Source organism: Cinclus cinclus, chromosome 35, assembly GCF_963662255.1.
Source record: "Cinclus cinclus chromosome 35, bCinCin1.1, whole genome shotgun sequence".
Classification (NCBI taxonomy): Eukaryota; Metazoa; Chordata; class Aves; order Passeriformes; family Cinclidae; genus Cinclus; species Cinclus cinclus.
This window is the reverse complement of record NC_085080.1, coordinates 457028-482298: the sequence shown is the minus strand read 5'-3', so window position 1 is coordinate 482298 and position 25271 is coordinate 457028. Positions and strand designations below refer to the sequence as shown.

The 25271-nt window shown below is 51.4% G+C and overlaps 1 long non-coding RNA gene across 1 annotated transcript; it reads right to left on the bottom strand.

Moving 5' to 3' along the window:
• Nucleotides 1–21450: 21450 nt before the first annotated feature.
• LOC134055844 (uncharacterized) lies at nucleotides 21451–21923 on the bottom strand. Its single transcript, XR_009934115.1, has 3 exons — nucleotides 21796–21923; nucleotides 21636–21707; nucleotides 21451–21547 (listed from the first exon to the last, which is right to left on the bottom strand). It is a non-coding gene; the product is annotated as an uncharacterized LOC134055844 (long non-coding RNA).
• Between the last annotated feature and the right edge of the window lie 3348 nt (nucleotides 21924–25271).

Here is a 25271-nt window from a genome sequence, read left to right as displayed (position 1 = left end):
CAGTGCTGCGCGCTCTAATTGGCTCAATTATTTTAGTGCCTTCTCTGATTGGCTGAGGAGAGGCCCGGGAGTTGAGAGGAGGACCGGGAGAGATCCTGCCTCAAGCTAGAGGTTGAAGAACATCCAATTCACAAGGCATGCAGGTCATCTCCAAGTGGTCCCCACACTCCTGTGGGAGCTCAGTGCACTGAGGATCTCAGGAGGGTTACCAAGTGTCTGGTGGCCAAATCCAGCCCGGCGCTCCCTGCGGTTGCGGGCACTCTGGGAAGGGTTCAGCTGTGGGTCAGATGGCCGGAGAGTGGGTTGGTGGTCACCTCGTGTGTGAGGTAGGGATTGGCTGGGGAGATGCGTGGACACCACATGACCAGAGAGCTGGCTGGGTAAAGGGACACCTCAACAGCGACACCACAGTGACAGGCAGCCAATGAGTGCTTGTTTCAGTAAAGTCTGGGTTAAGTTTGGAGTATATAAAGGCTTGGTTGGTTATAATAAACGATCTTCTTCAGAGCAAGCAGGCACGTCTGTCTGTCTGTCTTCCTCATTGCTATGCATGACCATAAGATGGGCATGACCATGACCATGGGATGGCCATGAGGATGACTCAGCTATGACCCTGACATGACCATCATGTGACTGTGGCCATGAGTTGACCACGAGGCGATCATGAGATGAGCCTGACCATTTGATGACCATTGCTGTGACCATGCTCATGAGATGATCATGACCATGAGAGGACTGTGACCACCAGATGACCATGACACAACCATGAGCATGAGATCGTGACCATGAGAGGAAGTTGCCCACGAGCATGAGATGACTGTGATCAGGAGATGACCATGAGCATGAGATGGTGATGCTCAGGAAATGACCATGACATGACTGTGGCCCTGACCTGACCACGAGATGACCATGACTATTTCATGACTCTGAGCATTTCATGACCATGACAGAGCCGTGTGGTGATCAAGGTCATATGGTGACCATGAGGTGACCATGAGTTAACCATAGCCATGGGCTCATAAAGACTATGACAAGAACAAGGGATCAGCATGGCCATGATACAATAATGACCATGAGACGACCATAACAATGGGAACACCAGGAGTTTGAGGTGACTGTGACCAAGAGATGACGGTGACCATAACAGAACCATGGCCGTGAGACTACTGTGACCAGGAGGTGATTCTGAGATGACCATGTGATGGCCACGACCCTGAGGTAACCACAACATGACCATTAGAGGATCAAGACTGTGACATGATAGTGACCATGAGATGACCATGACCATGCAATGACCGTGTGTTGAGGGTTAGTTCTCTCCCTTTTTTTTTCCCTCTGTGGAATTTTCCCCATTGTCATGCTAAGATACCTGTTGACTGGGCCCTGGTGACAAGGGGGAGGGGACGGGAGGGAAGAGAGAAAGCCCCACGAGATTCAAACAGCCAGAAGAGGAAGCGGAAGGCTGGGCCTCGGCCCATTTCCCCCGCGGAGTTTGGATGAGAAGAACGATCGCCGCCTCTCCTCCATCTCCGCCATCCCAGCGTTGGGAAACCACTATCGGACCCTGCCCAGCTGTCTTCTCGCTGTGAGCTACCACCATCCAGCACTCTGCTGATCACCGGGACCGACACCGTGAGCCAAGGGCTCTCTCCATCTCTCTCTCCCCCTGGGACAGCTCTGCCATCACGCCCAGCCCTCCTGCGGCTCTGCGGGAGCCGCCCGCCCCCAGCACCGGGAACTGCAGCTCAGGGAAAAGGTGCCTGCAGCCAGAAAAACACTGGGACTGAGTTACTGCTCTGTTTGTGGGTAATTTCATAGCTGCTGTTGTTCTTGTTTGTCATCTTAGATACACTAGTAATGAACTGTTATTCCTACCCCCATATCTTTGCCTGAGAGCTCTCTTAATTCCAAAATTATAATAATCGGAAGAATCACATTTTTTTCAGTCCAAAGGGAAGCTTCTGCTTTCCTTAGCAAACACCTGTCTTTCAAACCAAGACAGATTTTGGCCGCCCAACGTGGGGCCCGGGGGCATTGAGAGAAAAGGGTGAAAAAGGAATAACAATTCTTGAGTTACCTCAGTTTTGTGTTAGGTGGCATCATGTTGTCCAGCTTACCGTGGTTTGGGCTCCGTGTGGCCACAGCTTTATCTCTCCCATTTGCAATCCCTTACTTGAACATGGGTCCTATAACTCAGGCTGCTGTAACTATTATCCAGTTCCTTTTGTGGGCTGGTAACGTGAGAAATTCATGGATTTTTAACTTCCTCTGGAAGGTGGGCACATGGATTCAGAGCTATCACACTCTAACTGTATGTTTTTGGGGTTACTTTAATAATGGTACATACTGTGAGGATATGACACCAGGGAAAATTTTGTCCCAACCCCTTACACAGTTTTTTGGGTCTGCTCCACCAGCTTTTGAGGGGTTCAAATCTCTTCTAAGCAGTAATGATGTCATACAGTGGCTGACATTACTAATAGGCCTTGTAAACCTGTTCTATTTAACATTCCGAGATGAGGGGAGATTGACTTGGATGACAACCCTGATACATCCCCCAAGGAATAGGGATCCTGCCCCAGAACCAGGCCCCCTCTCCCTCTGGGAGCGGCTTTTAATGAGTGTAAGAGAGAGGTTTGTCCATAGAGAGAGAATGCAGGAGCACCACCATAGAATGCGCTGGAAGACCGCTGAGGAGGGGATCCAACAGCTGAGAGAATTGGCAGTACTGGAGATATTCTTTGGGAGGGGTGGACAACATGACAATGACCCCGACAAGGTCAGCTACACAGGGCAGATGTTGTGGAATCTGGCACACCTGGGGCCATCTCAATACACCACATTCATTGCAGCCATTAATGCTGACACCAACCACGAGACAGTGGGTTCTGTTGCCAATAGGCTCAGGAATTTTGAGAGTATAATGAACGGCCCAATGCAGGCTCAGGTCTCTGCTGTGATTAGGGAACTCAAAGAGGAGATGAGAGAGATGAGGGAGGAGATGAAGAAGGTCAGTACAGCACCAGTGCGAGTCACAGATGCCAGAGTTAGAGCCCCACGCCCCCCAGCTAGGGATAGAGGGTACACCCCACGAGCTGACCTGTGGTTCTTTCTGCGTGACCATGGGGAAGACATGAGAAGGTGGGATGGGAAACCCACTTCTGCCCTGGCAGCGCGGGTGCGTCAACTCAGGGAGGGAAACACTAACCAAAGGAGCTCCACTGAAGTGAAGGTAGCCTCAACTTCCCATAACCAAGATGCAGGGTATTACAAAAGGGAGGATGATTTGTCAGATCCCCTTGAGGGAACCTCCAGTATGTATGCCCAGGAAGGAAATAATAACCAGTGCTAGAGGGGCCCTGCCTCTAGCCAGGGAGAGGCACGGGAAAACCGGGTCTTTTGGACGGTGTGGATCCAATGGCCTGGCACATCAGAGCCACAAAAACATAGGGCATTGGTTGATACTTTTTCACAGTGCACCCTAATGCCATCAGAACATGTGGGGGAAGAGCCTGTTTCTATTGCTGGGGTGACGGGGGGATCACAGGAATTGACTTTGCTAGAGGCTGAAGTGAGCCTGACTGGGAAGGAGTGGCAGAAACATCCAATTGTGACTGGCCCAGAGGCACAGTGTATTCTAGGCATAGACTTCCTCAGGAATGGCTATTACAAAGACCCAAAGGGACTCAGGTGGGCTTTTGGAATAGCTGCTGTAGAGGCAGAAAACATTAAGCAATTGAACACCTTGCTTGGACTGTCAGAGAACCCATCTGTAGTGGGACTCCTGAAGGTGAAGGAGCAGCAAGTGCCAATTGCCACCTCCATAGTGCACCACCGGCAGTACAGGACAAATCGAGATGCTGTGATCCCCATCCACAAGATGATCCGTGAGCTGGAGGGCCAAGGAGTGGTCAACAAAACCCACTCACCCTTCAACAGCCTCATCTGTCCTGTGCGTAAGTCTGACGGAGAATGGAGATTGACTGTGGACTATCGTGCATTGAATGAAGTGACTCCACTGCTGAGCACTGCCGTGCCGGACATGCTGGAACTCCAGTACGAGCTGGAGTCCAAGGCAGCAAAGTGGTATGCCACCATTGACATTGCCAATGCATTTTTCTCCATTCCTCTGGCAGAAGAGTGCAGGCCTCAGTTTGCTTTCACCTGGAGGGGCGTGCAGTACACCTGGAACCGACTGCCCCAGGGGTGGAAACACAGCCCCACCATCTGCCATGGACTGATCCAGGCTGCACTGGAAAAGGGTGAAGCTCCAGAACATCTGCAATACATCGATGACATCATTGTGTGGGGGAACATGGCAATGGAAGTATTTGAGAAAGGAGAGAAGATCATCCAGATTCTGCTGGGAGCCGGTTTTGCCATCAAGAGGAGCAAAGTCAAAGGTCCTGCCCAAGAGATCCAGTTCCTGGGAGTAAAGTGGCAAGACAGGCGGCGCCAAATCCCCACTGAGGTCATCAATAAGATCACCGCGATGTCTCCACCAGCCAACAAGAAGGAAACACAAGCTTTCCTAGGTGCCATAGGCTTTTGGAGAATGCACATTGCTGAGTACAGCCAGATCGTGAGCCCTCTCTACCTGGTCACCCGGAAGAAGAATGAATTCCACTGGGGCCCTGAGCAGCAGCAAGCCTTTGCCCAGATCAAGCAGGAGATCGCTCATGCTGTAGTCCTCGGCCCAGTCAGGACGGGACCAGAGGTGAAGAATGTGCTCTACTCTGCAGCCGGGAACAAGGGCTTGTCCTGGAGCCTTTGGCAGAAGGTACCTGGTGAGACCCGAGGCCGACCCCTGGGATTCTGGAGTCGAAGTTACAGAGGGTCTGAAGCCAACTACACCCCAACAGAGAAGGAGATCTTGGCTGCTTATGAAGGAGTTCAAGCTGCCTCAGAGGTGATTGGCACAGAAGCACAGCTCCTCCTGGCACCCCGACTACCAGTGCTGGGGTGGATGTTTAAAGGGAAGGTCCCCTCTACCCACCACGCCACCGATGCCACATGGAGCAAGTGGATCACCCTCATCACACAGCGCGCCTGTATCGGAAACCCTAATCACCCTGGGATTTTGGAAACAATTACAAAGTGGCCAGAAGGTGAAAATTTTGGTCTTGCCGATGAAGAGGAGCAAGAACAAGTGACCCGGGCTGATGAAGCCCCGCCATACAACCAACTGCCAGCAGACAAAACTCGCTATGCTCTTTTCACTGATGGTTTCTGTCGCATCGTGGGGATGAACCGGAAGTGGAAAGCAGCCGTATGGAGTCCCCGTATGGAGGCAAGTTCTCAGAGCACTTCCTGACTCAAAAATCATTCTCGGCATGGCAAGAGCTCACTCCTGTGATGGTTCCCTTTACATAATCTCACGGTTGAGGGATTTGGGAAACCTTGCCCTGCTCCTTCTGCAGCCCTGACTGATCCCACGGCATTGCTGTCAGTGGGAGGCAGGAGCATTCAGCTTGTCAAACTTATTCTCGTTAGTAATGCCAGTTTCTCATTCCATGTGCTCTATGCAGCCATGGAGAAGAGCAGAGAGGGAAGGGAAGGGCCCAGGGCTGTGTCCCGGGGTTGTGCCTTGTGCAGCTCCTTTTGCTGGCCCCAGGCAGCCTGAGCTGCTCCCACTGCTGCTGCCAAGCCCTGGCCCTGGCTGGGGCCGGGATCAGAGATGCTGGCAGTTCCAGGCAGTCCTTTCTCCCATGACAGCCTCACATGGGGCTCCATCCATCCCAGTGTGGGGCACTGCAGGCACGTGCTCCCTCTGCCCCTGCTCCTGAGTGGAAGGCAGAGCTGGGGGAGTGCCTTGGAGCACTCACTGCACTCATTGCCACTGCAGCCTGAAGGAGAAATGGAACTTCTTTCCATTAAGGTCCTCCTAGCAAGAAGAACCAAGCCAAAGGAGACAAGAAATCTCTGGAGGCATCTGAACTTTTGGACAAGATGCTGAGTGATCTGGAGAGATGCCGTGGTGGGTGCATTTCCCTCAGCCTTCTCCTGAAACTCATAGCAGCCTTACTGCCCTGCTGCTGCTGTCACACCCTGCAGGGCTGTTTCCCAGCCTGGGCTGGCTGCGGCTTGTCCCCAGGCTCTGCAGGAAGGCATTTGGCATCAGCTGACAGGGGGCCGAAACTGCAGCATGGGCCATGCACACCCTGAGATCCACTGCAATTTCCTGATCTCTGGGTAGATCACGAGGGGTGGTGATTTGGATAAGAGAGAGCCCTGTCACAACCCCTTTAACATGGGACTTTACCCCATCCTTATCCATGACTTAAACAAGCATTGCCTCCTGAACAGGTCACCTCCTCGAATGGTGAATAGCTCCATCTGATCCATTTATGCCTTTTCCTTTTTCACGTAATAGAGCAAAACACTGTGCAGATGCTGTCATATCCTAGAGGAAGCAATGGCTCTGGGCCATGGTCTGAAGAAGGAATGGAGGAAATGCCAGGCACGGGCACAGGCACAGGAGGTAATTGCTGTGCCAGGCTCAGCCCTCGGCAGGGCTGTGTGGCAGCAGCTCTTCCCCCAGGGCCTGTCCTTGCACAGCCTGGGAGCAGCCAAAGCTGGAGGCGCCTCGGCTTCGAGGCCTCTGGAGCTCGTTCCCAGCCCCTGGGAAACGGGACTCGTGCACCAAGGTCCCTCCCTCTGCAGCTGCTCCTGGAGCTGCCCTGAGTGCCCAGAGGCCCAAGGCACAGGAGCAGCCCTGAGTGGGAGCCCTGCCACGAGCCCAGGGCCACAGCCAGCCCTGGCTCCTGACTGGGCAGGGGCTGCCCTGGGTCCTGACAGGGCCTGACTCTGTCCCCTTGGGCTGGGGGAGCTGTCACGGGGCAGGGAGGGTCGGGGCTGGCAGTGGCTGCTCAGGGATGGCTTTGGCCCGGGTCCCTGGAAGGAGTGAGTGCCCAAGCAGCTGCACTGGCCCCGGGCTCTCCTCCTCCCGGCCTTCTGGGCTGTGTTGGGTGGCACAGCCTGTGCCAAGGGATGGCAAGGTGCCTGCAGGCCCCATCTCTGGGGGAAACAGAGAATGTCCTGGCCGTATCCAGCGAGCTGCCAGCTCCGCAGTGGAGCACAGCACGGGCTCACGCTCCCCATTGCTCCCACAGAAGCACTTGGCAAGTCAGATGCAGATGCTGAGAATCCACCGAGCACCCCAAGAGTTTACTGCCCCCAGGATGTGCGCAGGACCTGCATGATAGGCACAGTAGTGACACTGTTCACTGTGCCACTTGCCATGGTCCTGTGCTATGTCGGGTTCCGGTGGTGGAAGGGAAGAAAACAGTAAGTTTTTGCTGTTGGTCTCTATGCTCCAGCTACTTCAAAGGCTTTTGGTGGTCAGGAAACACTCACAGTGAGGCTGCTGTGGAGTTGTGGATGGTCAGTGGTTGTGCACATAACTGTGCTGAGGGTTGTGCTGCTGCCCAGTGCTTTAATTGGCCTCTTAATTGCTGGGCCTTGTCCTTTGGAGCCCGCTGGGGCTGCAGGCAGTGCTGGCTGCCACTGAGGCTGCGTGGGCAAGAGCAGCCCCAGGAGCAGCGGGCAGAGGCAGAGCAAGGTGGGGAGGAGAAAGAGCAGGGAGCAGATTGCCCTTGAAAGGCAGACGCGCTCTGGGGCCCGCTCCTGGCCAGGGACCCTGCCCAGAGCCATCCCCTGCTCGGCAGGGCCTTGAGGGGCAGCTGTCCAGCTGGGCCAAGGTGTGCCAGCAGCTCCAGCCGTGCTGGGGAGCCTTGCCAGCTCTGGGCCCTGCTGTGCACGAGGGTCCCTGTGTGCCACCGGCAGCTGGGGCCTCAGACACTCCTCTCTCCTCAGTCGCCCTGCTGCAGCTCCAGCACCCTGGCCAAGAAGGCGCCACTCTCCGTCGCCCCCAGGGAGCCCAAGGACCGTCCGGTTTGACAGCTCTCAGACATGGCCTCAGCGGCAGCAGTCACCCAGGAAGGCAGAACACCAGCCCTCCGTGCCTCCCCCACGGCCCCCCAGCCCAGCTATGAAGCGGAAGCCCCCCGAGATCCCCCCACCTCCTCCCCTGCCGAGCCAGCCGCTCTGGTCCAGCTAGGAATGAAACTGGGCCAGCCACTCAGGACTTGGGCTACCAACAGCTCTTCTCCGCCAATAACACGTGTTACCTCTGGGTAACATCCAGAGGCAGTTTTCATACTGTTGTACCTTCAACAGGAAGGGCTGAAGATTCTTCCCATGCCCTGTCTCATCCTTTGCTGTTTTGATTTTCATACAGCTGGGTGCCGGCTGAATCTCTTCAAAGAACATTTTTAGCACTGCATATTTTACCCCACCTATTGGGGGAAAATAAATAAAAAAATTCTTCGGTTTAGACTTCGTTTTTAGTGTGGTTGACCAGTCACATTTTGAGCAATTAATATTCCTTGGTACCTCTTCCCTATTCATTACTATCTATAAAAAAGTACATCCGAACATGAAAATCACCACTATTACTGAGATTCACCTCAAAGCCCAGAGAAGAATCTAGCACAAAATATTGTCCCATGCACTGCTCAACAAGAAATATTCAGAGGAAAATACAGTGGCAGCTGAGGCTTGTGGAACTCCCAGAATACTGAGCCTGCAGAGGAGGCAAACAGCCCTGGCAGTGGCTGAGGGGACATCCCCTCACTGACTCCTCTGAAAGTGTGTCACTTCAGGAGGGGAAGGCTTTTAAACCTTGGCCTTTCCTTCCTCCTCTGCTAAAATGTAAGGCTCCTCCTGAGAAAATTCTGAGCTACAAACAATTCTCCATTCCTCAACAAAGCTACTCAGGGGCTCAACTTATCTTAAAGGGCAAAAGCAAAGGGGGTCAGAAATTTCCCATCAAGGCCTATTTGCAGAGAAACCCCACATTGTGTGACCAAATATTTATTAGCATCAGTTCACTCAAAAGAAACCCAAGTCTGTATTAAGCAGCATTTTAAATAAACATGAAGTATTCTTCCTCACATATCAGCTGGACTGGTTTGCTCCTTTTTTGTCCTAGAGAGAACAGTAGAACGATTTGCTCTTGTAAGGATTCCTTGGCTGGTCCCCAGACCTGGCTCCTCCCCACACCTTGCCTGGGCTGTTAATGCAGCCAGTTAGCACCACCTGACTTTGCCACCCTGTTCAGACCTTGGGCACAGCTGGTGCCACGGTCCCCTCTGGTGCCACTGACCCCTCTGGTGCCACGGTCCCTTCTGGTGCCACAGACCCCTCTGGTGCCATGTTCCCCTCAGCTGCCACGGTCCCCTCTGGCTCCTGGCGTGTCCCTGCTGCGGGAGGAGCCCAGCTTGTGCTGCTGCCTTTGTTCAACAAGGCTGGTCCTACTCCCCAGCCAAAGAGAGGCCAAATCACTGCTTTGGACAGCGCGTTTGAATGAGTTTAGCACCTCCTCATCTCTAACACAGACCTCTTAATGCCCACATACCAGCAGCAGAAAGGTACCTCATCTACAGAGGTGAGGAAGCCTGAGCAAACAGAAGGTCGGCATTCAAGCACGTTGGGTTTTTAATTTACTGGAAGCAATCACTCGTTCACTCACTCAAGACTTAATTGCCAAACTGGATTGTGCTATGCTATTGTCTTTGTCATAAATGTTGTTCTATCTGTCCAATTTACCAGACAAGAGTAAATTTAGCAGCAGTTTTTAAATACTAGCAATTGTATATAAATGAATACAATCAAATTTATTAAATGCAGGTATTTAAGAATATAAAAAATTTGGCAGTGAATAATTCGGTATAATTAAGGTTAGTATAAAGCATAAGCAAAACCGACCAGGGATATGGGGAGAGTCCTGCCCTTCTTGACATATCAAACAATAAGGACAAAAATCCCACTTATATACTCTATGCTAATACATATTAATACAGAACTTTCTGGCAAACTCCTCCTAGCTTCTATTCCTAAAATCTACGTCACTATATTGTGTAGCACATGCTCTGCTAATAGTTAGAGATCTCTCATCCTTTTGGAGCTCTTATTCCCGATGAAGGCTCTTTGTCTTCATCAGTGTCTGCTCTGTAACCTTGCAGGTAGAGCAGGCACACTAAGCTTACAGGTGTTATGTTATTTCAAGTTCCATGCCTGGACTCATCCCAATTTGGCCCAGTCCGAGGTCAACCTTTTTATTTCTAGATGTGGCTTATCAAACCTACATCCTTCTTCTACTGCCACCTAACATCTGAGGGAGTCCATCTCCTTTTTCCTCACTATTTCCTTTCTTTGCTTTGTAACAATTGTTTTCTGTTACTATGAGTACAATTTTACCAATATGGTTACAATTCAGTTAGCGTGAATCACATTTATTACAATTTCCCCCATTTCTCTTTTTGATCATATTGATTTGTGCTTTCCGATTTTAAAAAAACAGATCTCCGTATTCTCTATGTTCCCAATAATTCCAGTTTTCAGAGTTCCCTCGTGTCAGTCTCTAATTTTTCTAACATTTCCCATGCTGCATCCAGCTTTTTGCACTCTTTCTCAAATTTTCTTAGCTTTCCTTGTGCTAGGATGTTTTCTTTGCATTCAGTCAATGTTTTTTCGGTTCCTTTCCCTTGAATGTGAGCGGATTGTGCTTTTAGTAGCATCAAGGAATTCAGTTTCCCTTTTGCTGCCAATTCTGGGTCCATGGGCATTGCTGTAAGTTGCATTCCCTGAATTACTGAGCGCATCAGTCTAATAATACAGGCTATTGTACAGGGCAAAAACAACAATCCTAAGACAGAACACAGTAACATGAATCCCATTTTTTTCCACCAAACACCCCCAGAAAGATTATCCCACCCATCAGCTTTTACAAGAGAATTCCATTTTGGAACAGGTACATGTGCCACTCTTTTATTTCATCAGCAACTTTTGTGATGGCTTCCCCATGATCGTCTATTTCCACACAGCACTCAGATTCGTTAAACCTCCTACAAACTCCTCCTTCTTCTGCCACCAAGTAATCTAGGGTAATTCTGGTTTGATATACAAACGCTCGCATTTGTGAATGCTGCTTAGCCAGCAACTTTAAAGCATCAGACGTATGGTTTGAAACAACTTCAACTACTGCCTGGAGCCTTATCAACAGATTTCATAGATAAATTGGAGTTCTATATCCCCAAGACCCATCCTCAGCCCAAGTAGCTGGGTCATAATATGCTATAATTCTTTCTGCAGGCCATTCTTCTCCTCCCGGTTTTTGGGTTCCTCCCGCATTTGGAAAGTCAAGGTTTAAGGCTCTTTTATTTCTTTCTAGGGTTTCATGAAGAGGTGTTCCTAGTAGATTGCCCCTAGAGCTTGGTAGGACAAAGAAGGAGAGTTGTATAACTCCCAAGGTATAAGTTCCTTCCCACTTTTGGCGTAGTTCACTGTATGCCCCTTGCCCACAAATCCAATCTATTCTACCAGGGGCTTTCCATATGTTTTCCATTTTATCTGGTTGTACCCAATAAGATTTTAGGTCTTTTATGGATTGGTAGGGGTTAGCTCCAGGACTTTTATGCCAGCACAAATCAGTTTGATTATCCCATTCACAGTCCATTTCTTTTGTTACTCCCCAGTATCCAGTAGGAATTTGGGGTCACCAGGTCTTGGTGTTATTATCTGAGTTTACTACTGAAGTAGATACGCAAGGAGTACATCCTACCACTTCACTGTGTTTCCTCCCTTCCCGAGTTATGCAAACTGTTCCAATTACTTGGTGACTCAAAACCCATCCCTCAGGCCGCTTTAGTGTCTTAGAAATTTGAGTATTATTCCATTTTAAAAATTCTTCTGGAGCTAAACTCTCACCTCTCCATGGCCCTCTTTCAGCCATTCTAAGTCCTCCACAAATCCAGCATTTGGACACTCCCAATTGTGGGGCAATTTCTTGCATCAAATCTACAAAACGGTTCTTATTTGAGGTTGGCAAGTCCCAATTGCTACAGTGCTCTTTTAATTATTTATACAGCTCATTTAGTTCCTCTAACTCTTTCCCTCTGATCTTTTTCTTATCCCTTTTTATTTCTTTTTCTTTTCCATTTATTTTCTTAATGGGCACCTTTCCATTCTCATCTTTTTCAAATCAAAGGAAATTCTCATACCTAGGACAAAGTTGATTGCTGTTAGGATAAAGAGCTTGCCCATTGAATCCTAAATTTCTCCTTACACAATACATTTTGTGATTCTTCACACAAATTTCTAAGAAACTGTTTTGATCGTAACAGGCAGCACTAGCATGTGGATGCTCCACAAAAATAGATTCCATCTTATCCCTGACCCACATGGAGTGATTGCATCTGTCACAGGGATTTGGAATAGTTTGTTTCTTTATTGCTGGCTCTTGTGCTGCTTGTCTTATTATAGTTAGTTCCTGCATTGTTCACTTGGCTTGTTCACTTCTTATTTCTTGGACTCTGTTCCGTGCAGCCAGTTGCCAGGGGTATCATAATAAGCACAGTGAAAACAATCCTCAGGAATTTTAACTTTCTACCTTTCTCAAGGCCCCTTGGGTTGCAACCAAGGGCCGAGATGTCAATCTTCTCAGTAGCAAAGCTTTTCTCCTGGGATTTGTTTCCTTTTGGTACCCTTGGCCTCATAAAGTTTGGATGAGCCATTTTAACTTTTTCTGTTCCAAAGATGGCACAAATTATTTTTAGTTCTGCAGCAGTGCCCTATCTCTCCCTAGATTAATCAGCTGGTTTTCTTAATCCATTAAAGCTCCAGAGATATGCTACTACAACAAGATTTGCTTGCACACAATTTCAGTTACCAGTCCTTTTTACTGCTTCTTTTTCTGCTATGAAGTCAGGGTTAATTATTAAATCTTCGTCACCACCAATAGACACACTCGCGATGCCAGTCTGTGTCACAAACGAGTCTATGGCGTGGCACATAGATATTTTTCCCACAACAATTGTTAATTATGATACACTGGTCTATAATATTATGGATTGTTTGTTCTTTAGCCTGTACAAAAGCTAATATGGCGAGGATTTGTTGATCTTGGTTCTGGATTAGTTGGATGGCTGCATAAAAGGTCCCATTTTTACGTCTCAATGACGTTCCAAAAAAATCACTAAAATTTTGTTCTAAAGTTAGCTCTTCACGTACTCGACCTAAACAAACCAAACAAATTGTCTCTCTTTTTCTTCTGCCCTTCACAACGAATTAAAACAACAGGTGCAAAGAACATAAATCCATGGGCGACACTTTTAGCCTTGCTTAATACATTCCCAGTGTGATAATAGTTTTTGGACCCTCTCAATAACAGGCATTAGCAGTCTCTTTTTCTCAAGCTGCAGCTCCTCCTGTAAGTCAGTTACTGTTGATTGCTGGAGTCTCCTGAGAAAATTTTCAATTTGCCTGGGCTGTCCCATTGATCAAGGAGGCGTCTAATTCTTTCCCATCAGTGCTGTTCTGCCTCTAGGCTCAATGGGTTTGCAGTCAGCAGCTAATCCAGGATGCCTAAATTTCAATAATGCATCTCTCAAAACAATTTTAAAGTGGGATTTCAAACAGTAAATACTAGAAAATAACATTTTTAGTCTTATCAGGGATTCATTGTAATTCCTATGTGGTTTTGAACCTAAATGGAGAGATTGAATCCATTTTTATGTCCTTTTTAATCTTACTTGTAGGTCTCCTGCTACTGAAATAATTTCCCAGTCTTTATTTTGTGTTGGTCCTTTTACTCGTGAAGCATGAGTCCAGCCTTTTTTTGCCCTTCCGACTGCGGCTTCTGTAGTTAAAAGAACCAGAAAAGGTCCCTCCCATCGGGGTTCTAAACTTTCTCCTCTCCAGCATTTTACAAACTCATACGGTCCTGGTCGGATAGAATGTATTGGAAAATCAAGAGGAGATGTTTGAGCTAAAATGCCTTTTTCTCTCAATTCCCTCAAATTGTTTGCAATGGTTGTAATATACCCCTGAATGGTTTTGTCCCCAACTAGCAAGGGATCCATTGTCATGACTTGAGGGTAAGGCAGTCCATATAACATCTCATATGGTGGGATCCCAGTTTCAGAGTGGGGCTTGGTTCTTATATTTAACAGGGCTAAGGAAAGACATCTGGTCAAAGGTAATTTGGTTTCTATCATTAATTTTGTCAGTTGTTGCTTAATAGTTTGATTCATCCCTTCAACTCGTCCCGAGCTTTTGGGATGCCATGGGGTGTGATATTCCCAGGTAAATCTTAGTGCTTGTCTAAAATTGTTAATTATTCTCGAGGTAAAATGAGTGCCTGGATCTGAATCAATAACCTGTATTAATCCAAATCTTGGAATAATACGTTCCAAGAAAATTTTGGCTGCTGCTTGAGCTGTTGCCTGAGCCGCAGGAAACACTTCTACTCACGGAGTCAATTGATCTACTATGACCAGTAGATATTTCCACCTGCCTATTCTGGGTACTTCAGTGAAATCCACTTGGATCTTTTCAAACAGCCTATAGGCTGTTTGACGGCCTCCAGAGGGAGGACTCCTCAACACCTTTTTGTTCACTTTCTGACATGTGAGACATCCTTGAATAATCTCCTTCCCAATTTCAAATATTCCTTTGCACACATAAAATTTGAAAAAGTGGTCACAAAGTGCCCTTGTTCCCCAGTGAGTCCTTCAATGTAAATTGCTTAGGGTCTGTCAGGCTAAAGGTTTTGGTACCACTTTCCTGCTGTTGGGCAAAATCCATTCTCCTTCTTTCAGGGTTGCCCCTAGCTTCTTCTGCACTTCCCATAACAACTCCTGAAGGCCCCTCTCCTGCTAATCTTCCAAACTTTTCCAGCTTCCTCCTGATATTTCCCCAAGATTAAGCTACAAATTGTGTTTTCAAAAGGACCTGTCCTGCTGCTGCATCAGGGTTGTTCTAGTTTCAAAGACAGGTGTTTGCTAAGGAAAGCAGAAGCCTCCCTTTGGACTGAAAAATGTGGTCCTTCCTTCCTACAAATTATTATGATTCTGGAATTAAGGGAGCTCTTAGACAAAGATAGGGGGATAGGAATAACAGTTCTTTACTAGCCTATTTAACAAGACAAACAAGAACAACAACAGCTATGAAATTAGCCACAAACAGAACAGTAACTCAGCCCCAGTCCTTTCTGGCTGCAGGCACCTCTTCCCTGAGCTGCAGTTCCCGGTGCTGGGGGCGGGCAGGTCCCGCAGAGCTGCAGGAGGGCTGGGGGTGATGGCAGCGCTGTCCCAGGGGGAGAGAGAGATGGAGAGAGCCCTTGGCTTACTGTGTTGGTCCTGAGGCTCAGCAGAGTGCTGGATGGTGGCAGGTTACAGCAAGAAGGCTGCAGTGCAGGGTCCGACAGCAGTGAGGATGACTCCCGGCGCTGCGATGGCAGGAATGGAACTGAGGCGGTGATCATCCTTCTCATCTGATCTCCGTGGTGAAATGGGCTGAGCCAGAGCCTTCTCTTTCCTTTTCTGGCTGTTTGAATTTCTGTTTCCCTCCTCTCTCCCCTCCCCCTTGCCACCAGGGCCCAGTCAACAGGTATCTTAGCATGACAATGGGGAAAATTCCAGAGGGAAAAGGGAAAGAACCAACCTCTAACAAGAGTCTATGCCTGAGTATAACTGCAAATCCTTTCCTAATCTCTCTAGCCATTCTGCCGGGGACTCATCCTTCCCTTGGTGCTCACTCAGGTTTTCCCTGCATTTTGTCCCCTAGGCACTGCCTCCCGAATTCCTTGGACAGTCATCCACCTGAAATGCCTCATATTCTGCCTGTGTTCCACCTCCTGATTATTCCAATTTGGATCTGTAATAGGCCATTTGTGATCTCCCTGGTCTGGCCCTTGATGATCTCTTTCCCAGCCCCTATTCCTGAATGTCCAATCATTTCTCGCTCTTCCTGTGTAAACAAAATTCCTAAAATAGATTGCAACTCCACCCAGGTGTATATATCCAGCCCCAAAAGCTGATCAGGTCATTTTTCTACTCCACTAGGATCTTCTAGCATCCTGCCCATCTCTTTTTTAACTTCTCTAACATCCCCCATATTCAGGGGAGCACTCACATAACCAAGAGGACACTCTTCTGGGGCCAAATTTGCCACTGGAAGTTCTCTAAAATAGTATAATCTATCTTCCCTTTCCACTTCCTCATCCTCTCCGTCACTTTCTTCCCCCTGTCCCCATCTGCTTCTGGTTCTGTGTGCTACTGGCTCCTCCTGAATAAGGGCTGCACTGGGGACTAGGGGCTGAACAGGCTGGTTGGGTTGTCTGTAAGGGGTGGGAGGTGATCTAAGGGATCCCATGGCTCTGGTCTGTCCTTTTTTTCTGCCTGCCCTTTAGTCTGTAAAGGATATAATGGATAACCCTCATTTTCTTGCCTTTGAAGAAAGAATTCAGCCTTCCCCCAGGGAAGCCACAGGGCAGCATATTCACTTTCCTCCTGCTTAAGAGGTTCTTTTGAATTCACATGCAGATTTAAAGCCTGACAAATCCAATCCTCAAATGATTCAAACTCTGGCCAGTATAAGTTGTCTGCTCAGATCTTTTCCTTTGACCACTCAAACATACAATAAGTAGTCATTTTCTGTTTACTTTTTCTCTTTGGGATTCCCTTCTATCCCAGGATCCTAACATGATCCCCAGTGGCCTGTCCTGAGGAATGCTGCTCCCCTTCTGGGAATCTCCCTCTTGGTTCCCAGGTTCTCGCAAATTTTTCTCATCATTCGCAACCCCTGGGTCAGAGGTTTTACTTTTCCTCTGAGCCATCCCTGGCAGCAACAGACTAAGAAATTCTCTTTTTCTTAGTCTCCTTTAGTCTCCCTCACTCATTTCGTGGTTCAACTCGCTCTCTCAATGTTACTCTATTACACTATCTCATCTCTTGCCAGCTACTTATCTCCCTCCTAATTCCCTAATCTCCCTCTTGCTTTATCCTCCCTGACTTTTCTTTCTGCCTGCTTCTCTCAATTCCTTGTAATCATATACTAAAATTTCCATCTACTGTCCTTTCAAAAAATAGTTGAACCTAACTCAGTTACTCCCCTCCTAAGGGAGTAGCTCCTTTCTCCTCAAAGACTTTTCCCGTGAGTTCTTGGGCTGGGACCTTCCCTCCCGGGGTCTTCACTCGCTCTTCCCTTTCGCTTCCCTCCTTTCCCGGCCGGTCTCCTCATGGAGAACCGGAACCGCGATACGGGGAGGTCCGCACTCGTTTCGGCTACCGAGCCATCTCAAACATTCCTCACTCACACACACAAGCATGCAGCCACCCACCTTACCTAACCCCGTGGTACGTACACGGCCCGCATTCCCACGCGGTTCTTGTGCACAAGACGGTTTACGGGTACTTTACCTTTGCCAGCACACCTAAGGGAGCCTTCATTTTCCGCATGTCCTACTGCTACCTTCCTTTACTTATGCTTTATTTTAATTTGGAACTCCTTCTCCAAGAGAGCCTAGTCTAACCCTGGGAGCACCTTAATGCCAGTGTGGGGTTTTCCTGCTGTGTCCAAGTACCCGGTCACTGGCTGGCACCACAGGTCCCCAGGCCCTCTGCTGAGCCATCCCTCCCCTACAGTCAAGTTTATTCTGCCAAACTTGTCTTTTCTCTCCAGTCGACCACTAGGACCACAAGAACACATTGTCCTGAGGATGTCAAGATGCCTGCTCTTGCTGGAACATTCCTGTTGTGTGACAGCCCTGGAGGCAGAGCGGGCACGTGTAGGGATGTGGGCTTGTAACCCTGGTGCCAGCCGTTCTGCACACATCAGAGCTCCTGGGACACTGCCCGGCCCGGGAGTTACAAAGCGTCCTCAAGGAATCCCCATGCGTTAAAACACATGAATTAGCATGGGATTTTCAGTTGTTTCACAGGTAATCTTTCAAAAGGCCTAAACAAGTCTCACATGAATTGTTCCTCTCCCTGGCACGTTCAGTTCCGCCCCCCACATGCCTCTCCATCATCCCAGGGCAGTGGCAGGAGGCGGGTGCTCACGCGGAGCCCCGTACTGTGGGGAGAGCGCGGCACAGACCAAGCCCTGCCGCCCGGGATGGCCGCAGTCCCGGGACAGCGGGGCGGGCAGCCAGGGGCCGGCCCGGGGCTGCCCACGGCTCCTCTGGCACCGCTGCCACCCCCCGGCCCTGGGGCTGTCTGTGCTCCCGGCTCCACGGAGGCAGGGCCGGGGCCGTGGCCCCGGGGAACACAGGACGGCACGGCCCGGCACGGCAAGGATCGGCACAGCTCGGCATGGCACAGCAAGGCACGGCATGGCTGCTGCCCCTGTGCCAAGGCGGCCCCAAGCCGGACGGGCCCAGGAGGGACTGCGGGAGGGACTGAGGAACACACCCCGTCCCCTGCGTGCCTCAGAAGAGACTCCAGGCCCACCGCGTGCAGCAGGAGGGACACAAAGCTCCGGCACGCTTCTGGGAGCCCACAGCCCTGTCCACATCTGAAATCAGACCCCAAAACCCCCTCATGTGCCTCAGGAGAGACCCCAGCACCCTGCACACCTTGGGAGAGAGCCCAAACCCTCTGCATGCCTCACATGGGTTTCTAGATCCCTTGTACGACTTACTGGGGACTCCAGTGCCCTCCATAACTCAGAGGGAACCTAAAGCACCCCTGTGTCTCACAAGGGACCCCAGCCCCCCCGTGAACCTTATGAGGGACGCCAAAGACCCCACGAGCCTTACAGGGAACCCCAGCCCAGCGACACCAAGTGTTCTGACCTGGAAATCAAGTGTGGTTGCAGCTGGGTTGTGCCTCAGGATCTATGGCCCTTCCCTTCCCTTCCCTTCCCTTCCCTTCCCTTCCCTTCCCTTCCCTTCCCTTCCCTTCCCTTCCCTTCCCTTCCCTTCCCTTCCCTTCCCTTCCCTTCCCTTCCCTTCCCTTCCCTTCCCTTCCCTTCCCTTCCCTTCCCTTCCCTTCCCTTCCCTTCCCTTCCCTTCCCTTCCCTTCCCTTCCCCACCCTCAGGAGCAGCCCCTGTGCATTTCCCTGGATTGGTGATACCCCATCACTTTGGTCCTGTCAAGTATGTGCTGCTCAGGGAAGACCTTTGTTCTGCCTGCTGACATTGCTGGTCAGGCTGTGTCCCTACACATGCTCTCAATGGCTTCCCTCAGTTCCTAAGCATGCCAATGGATGAGGCCCAGGCCCAGATGATGCCATTGAAGGAGATGTGCCCTCAGCCCAGGGACGCTCAGCATGGGCTCCCCCAGCCCCTCGGGGCCCCGCTGCTGCTCACAGCAGCCCCTGCCTGGCTCCTGCCTGCCCACACCGAGGGCATCCATGGCTGCTCCTGGACATGGAGCTCAGCCAGTGCTGGAGCTGTGTGGGCTTAGCTGGTGCTAGCACCCGGACACTGGGGTGACAACTCCATCACTTTATTGGGATAAAACAATGGGCCATCACCTACCCAGGCAGGGAGTGGAGGGAGGGGGCAGGGATCACCTTCAGGGCTGTTTAGAGGGCAGGGCCAGGGGGCTTAGGGGCAGAGGAAGGACTGTGTTGGTCTCAGCTGGGGAGGGAGGGTGCTGGGCTGCTGCTGAGGTCTCTAGAACAACATGGGAATGGGTTGGGACATGGCAGAGGGAGATCCTAAAAGGGAGTGAGGGCAGCTTGGAAATACCCATGGGGAGAGGAGATGGCAGTGGGATCTAGAGGGTAATAGGAGGTTTCCTTGTAGATGGCCATTTTGGGGTCCACTTCTCAGAGCCGTTGTGAGGGCAGCCCAGGCCCTTCTTCCTGCTGGGGGAGCCGCTATAGCTGTGTGAGTGTGAGCTGTAGCCGCCGTCCATCATCTGATGTGCAGAGGTGCTCCTGAGGAGAGAGGAGTGTCTGAGGCCCCAGCTGCCGGTGGCACACAGGGACCCTCGTGCACAGCAGGGCCCAGAGCTGGCAAGGCTCCCCAGCACGGCTGGAGCTGCTGGCACACCTTGGCCCAGCTGGACAGCTGCCCCTCAAGGCCCTGCCGAGCAGGGGATGGCTCTGGGCAGGGTCCCTGGCCAGGAGCGGGCCCCAGAGCGCGTCTGCCTTTCAAGGGCAATCTGCTCCCTGCTCTTTCTCCTCCCCACCTTGCTCTGCCTCTGCCCGCTGCTCCTGGGGCTGCTCTTGCCCACGCAGCCTCAGTGGCAGCCAGCACTGCCTGCAGCCCCAGCGGGCTCCAAAGGACAAGGCCCAGCAATTAAGAGGCCAATTAAAGCACTGGGCAGCAGCACAACCCTCAGCACAGTTATGTGCACAACCACTGACCATCCACAACTCCACAGCAGCCTCCCTGCGAGTGTTTCCTGTCTACAAGCAGCCATCAAATGAAGATGTGTGTAGGGCAGGGAAACAGAACACTCACCGTTTTCTCTTGCAGCAACACCAGATTCCAACACAGCACAACATGAAGACAAGTTCCCCGCCAGCCACAATGGCAATTAACTCAAGCAAACAGCGTGTTCCCTGGCAGACAGCGCTTCCAGTGCCCTTCTGGGAGCTGGGAACACGTCTTGAGGTGTCGGCTGCATCTGTGGGAGCGATGGGGAGCGTGAGCCCGTGCTGTGCTCCACTGCTGAGCTGGCAGCCCGCTGGATACGGCCAGGACATTCTCTGTTTCCCCCAGAGATGGGGCCTGCAGGCACCTTGCCATCCCTTGGCACAGGCTGTGCCACCCAACACAGCCCAGAAGGCCGGGAGGAGGAGAGCCCGGGGCCAGTGCAGCTGCTTGGGCAGTCACTCCTTCCAGGGACCCGGGCCAAAGCCATCCCTGAGCAGCCACTGCCAGCCCCGACCCTCCCTGCCCCGTGACAGCTCCCCCAGCCCAAGGGGACAGAGTCAGGCCCTGTCAGGACACACTGGAGCCCTGCTCTCCTCTCTGCCCTTTCCCCACCACGGGCACCCCTAGCAGCCCCTCCCAGGTTTCGGGCACTGTCTCCCATGGAGGGACACCAGCAGGACTGCTCAGCCTGGCTGAGCCTGGCACAGCAAGCACCTTCTGTGGGGCTGCCTGGCATCTCCTCCCTTTGTGTACTGAGGGCTGGCTTGAAGCCACTGCTTCCTGCAGGAAATGGTGCCTTCAGCAAGGTCTTTTGGTCCATCTCTGGAGAAAGGAAGAGACACAGCTGGATCAGATGCAACCATTCCCCGTTGGGGAGGGGGCATCTTCAGGAAGCAATACTTGTTAAAGACATGGAGAAGGATCAGGAAAATGGCCAGGTGTTGGGGTTGCCACAAGGCCCTCCTTTCTGCAAACAGCCACCCGTCCTGATACACCCTAAGACCAGGAAATTGCAGGGATCTCAGGGTGTGAATGGCCCATGGTGCAGATTGGGCTCCCTGTCAGCTGATGGCAAATGCCTTCCTGCAGAGTCTGCGGAGAAGCTGCAGCCAGCCCAGGCTGGGAAACAGCCCTGCAGGGTGTGACAGCAGCAGCAGCGGGGCTGAGAGGCTGCCATGGATCCCTTCCCACTGTGCTGGGCATTGCGTGTCCAGATGTGGAGAGAAAGGCCCCAGCTGCTGAGTCTCAGGAGAAGGCTGAGGGAAATGCACCCACCACGGCGTCTCTCTAGGTCACTCAGCATCTTGTCCAGAAGTTTGGACGCCTCCAGGGACTTAGTGTTTCCTGTAAGTTTGTTCCTTCCTCTCGGAGGACCTTAGGAGAAAGTATTGCAATTTTTCCATGAATGGATCCCACAAAAGCAGTGCTCAGCCTGTGGGGTCAGTGGGGACACACTACTCACCCCTGAGATAGGAGCTGGGTTTCGGTGCAGCAATCAGCAAAGAACCTGGGGAAATCCTCCTTGCAGACACACCTGTAACTCAACAACCACAGAAGATTCCGTAAATTGGGTCTTGACAGGTTGTCAATGATTATTCTCTGAAGGGATGCTGAGAAATTACCTGCAGTAGATCCCAAGGGCTCCAAACCACCTTCCATCCCAGCTGCTGGAGAAGGCTTCCTAGCATGCTCATCTAGAAGGGAGCACAGATGAGAACCATTTCCATGGTGTGCTGATATCCCCTTCTGCCTTAGGGAACTGGGCACTGCAAGGGCATTCAGTAAGGCTGAGGGAGCCAGATGTGAATGGATACAGCCAAAGCTGCAGAGGGGAGTGGGGAGCTCTGGGCACGCTCTGGTCAGTACACACTCTTTGCACACCCTCTGCAACATCCCTGGCAGGGAGGTAGCAGAGAGGGCAGCACAAGGCTGAGCAGGGATCAGGCCCAGAGGCACAGCAATTACCTCCTGTGACTGTGCCTGGCATGGCCTCCCTTCCTGCAGCAGAGGCTGCAAATGAGCCACTGCTCCCTTGGGAAAACTCAGCCTTCAGCGCAGGCTTTCCTTTCATCACTGGAGGAAGAGACAACTGGATCAGATGGAAAAATTCCCCATTGGGGAGGTGGCACCTTAAAAAGGCAATACTTGTCAAAGGCAATGACAAGGATTAGGAGAAAGGCCAGGTTATTAGGGCTGGTCAGGGCCTCCTTCTCCAATCTGCTGTCCCTCCTGATAAGCTGGGAGACCAGGAAATATGAGGGATTCTAAGTTGTGCATGGCACATGTTACAGACTGGGCTTCCTGTCAAATGATGGCAAATGCCTTCCTGCAGAGGCTGGGGAGAAGCTGCAGCCAGCCCAGGCTGGGAAACAGCCCTGCAGGGTGTGACAGCAGCAGCAGCGGGGCTGAGAGGCTGCCATGGATCCCTTCCCACTGTGCTGGGCATTGCGTGTCCAGATGTGGAGAGAAAGGCCCCAGCTGCTGAGTCTCAGGAGAAGGCTGAGGGAAATGCACCCACCACGGCGTCTCTCCAGGTCACTCAGCATCTTGTCCAGAAGTTTGGACGCCTCCAGGGACTTAGTGATTCCTGTAAGTTTGTTCCTCCCTCTCGGAGGACCTTAGGAGAAAGTGTTTCAATTTTTCCATGAATGGATCCCACAAAAGCAGTGCTCAGCCTGTGGGGTCAGCAGGGACACACTACTCACCCCTGAGATGGGAGCTGGGCTTCGGTGCAGCAATCAGCAAAGGACCTGGGAAAATCCTCCTTACAGTCACACCTGTACCTCAACAGCCACAGACGCTTCTGTCACCTGGCTTCTGCCATGTTGTCAATGATTATTTCTTGCTGGGACAATGAGAACTTACGTGCATGAGTCTCCAGAGGCTGCAGATCTTCATGGAGCAAATCTCCTGGAGAAGCCTTCCTAGCACGCTCATCTAGAAGGGAGCACAGATGAGAACCATTTCCATGGTGTGCTGGGATCCCCTTCTGCCTTAGGGAACTGGGCACTGCAAAGGCCTTCAGGAAGTATGTGGGAGCCAGATGTGACTGGATATGGCCAAAGCTGCTGAGGGGCCTGGGGAGCTCTGGGCTGGCTCTGGTCACTCTCCACAGCCTTTCTATGTCCTGTGCAACAACCCTGGATGGGCAGTTGCAGCACCCAAGTCCCCTGAGGATTCTGTCAGTGCCCAAGAGGAAGCACCCTAAATCCCTGGGGAAAACTGCAGCAGGCAGGGCCACAACCATCCCTCTCAACTGCACTCCATCCTTCTGCTGGGCCAGCTCCTCCAGCACAAGTGAACACAGGCAGGGCCTCTCAGGACACACTGGAGCCCTGCTTTCTACATCTGCCCTTTCCCCACCATGGGCACCACTTGAAGCCCCTCCCAGGTTTTGGGTGCTGACTCTCATGGAGGGACCCCAGCAGGACTGCTCAGAACCCAAGTGACCTGAGCCTGCTCGGGATAATTCCTCTGGGCTGTGCTGGTCTTGTGCGGGCTGTGCCCGCACTGCCAAGCAGCAGAGATGGCAGCTCAAGGCTGAGCAGGGCTCAGGCCCAGAGGCACAGCAATTACCTCCTGTGACTGTGCCTGGCATCGCCTCCCTTCCTGCAGCCGAGGCTGGCACAGAACCACGGCTAGCCCCGGAAAACTCAGCCTTCAGAACAGTCTTTGCTTTCATCTCTGGAGGAAGGGACAAGTGGATCAGATTGAACCGTTCCCCACTGGGGAGGTGGAATCTTCAGGAAGCAACACTTGTCAAAGTCATGGAGAAGGATCAGGAAATCATATAAATTTTTCATATTGGCCAGGGCCCTTCCTTCTCTAAACATCTCCCCTTTATGATATACCCTGAAATCGGGAAATGGGAGGGGTCTTAGGATGTGCATGTCCAATGCTGCAGATTTCCCTTCCTGTCAGCTGATGGCAAATGCCTTCCTGCAGAGGCTGGGGAGAAGCTGCAGCCAGCCCAGGCTGGGAAACAGCCCTGCAGGGTGTGACAGCAGCAGCAGCGGGGCTGAGAGGCTGCCATGGATCCCTTCCCACTGTGCTGTGCACGGCATGTCCAGATGTGCAGAAAAAGCCCCCAGCTGCTGAGTCTCAGGAGAAGGCTGAGGGAAATGCACCCACCACGGCGTCTCTCCAGGTCACTCAGCATCTTGTCCAGAAGTTTGGACGCCTCCAGGGACTTAGTGTTTCCTGTAAGTTTGTTCCTTCCTCTCGGAGGACCTTAGGAGAAAGTATTGCAATTTTTCCATGAATGGATCCCACAAAAGCAGTGCTCAGCCTGTGGGGTCAGCGGGGACACACTACTCACCCCTGAGATGGGAGCTGGGTTTTGGTGCAGCAATCAGCAAAGAACCTGGGGAAATCCTCCTTGCAGACACACCTGTAACTCAACAGCCACAGAAGATTCCGTAAATTGGGTCTTGATAGGTTGTCAATGATTATTCTCTGAAGGGATGCTGAGAAATTACCTGCAGTAGATCCCAAGGGCTCCAAACCACCTTCCATCCCAGCTGCTGGAGAAGGCTTCCTAGCATGCTCATCTAGAAGGGAGCACAGATGAGAACCATTTCCATGGTGTGCTGATATCCCCTTCTGCCTTAGGGAACTGGGCACTGCAAGGGCATTCAGTAAGGCTGAGGGAGCCAGATGTGAATGGATACAGCCAAAGCTGCAGAGGGGAGTGGGGAGCTCTGGGCATGCTCTGGTCAGTGCACACTCTTTGCACACCCTCTGCAACATCCCTGGCAGGGAGATAGCAGAGAGGGCAGCACAAGGCTGAGCAGGGATCAGGCCCAGAGGCACAGCAATTACCTCCTGTGACTGTGCCTGGCATGGCCTCCCTTCCTGCAGCAGAGGCTGCAAATGAGCCACTGCTCCCTCGGGAAAACTCAGCCTTCAGTGCAGGCTTTCCTTTCATCACTGGAGGAAGAGACAACTGGATCAGATGGAAAAATTCCCCATTGGGGAGGTGGCACCTTAAAAAGGCAATACTTGTCAAAGGCAATGACAAGGATTAGGAGAAAGGCCAGGTTATTAGGGCTGGTCAGGGCCTCCTTCTCCAATCTGCTGTCCCTCCTGATAAGCTGGG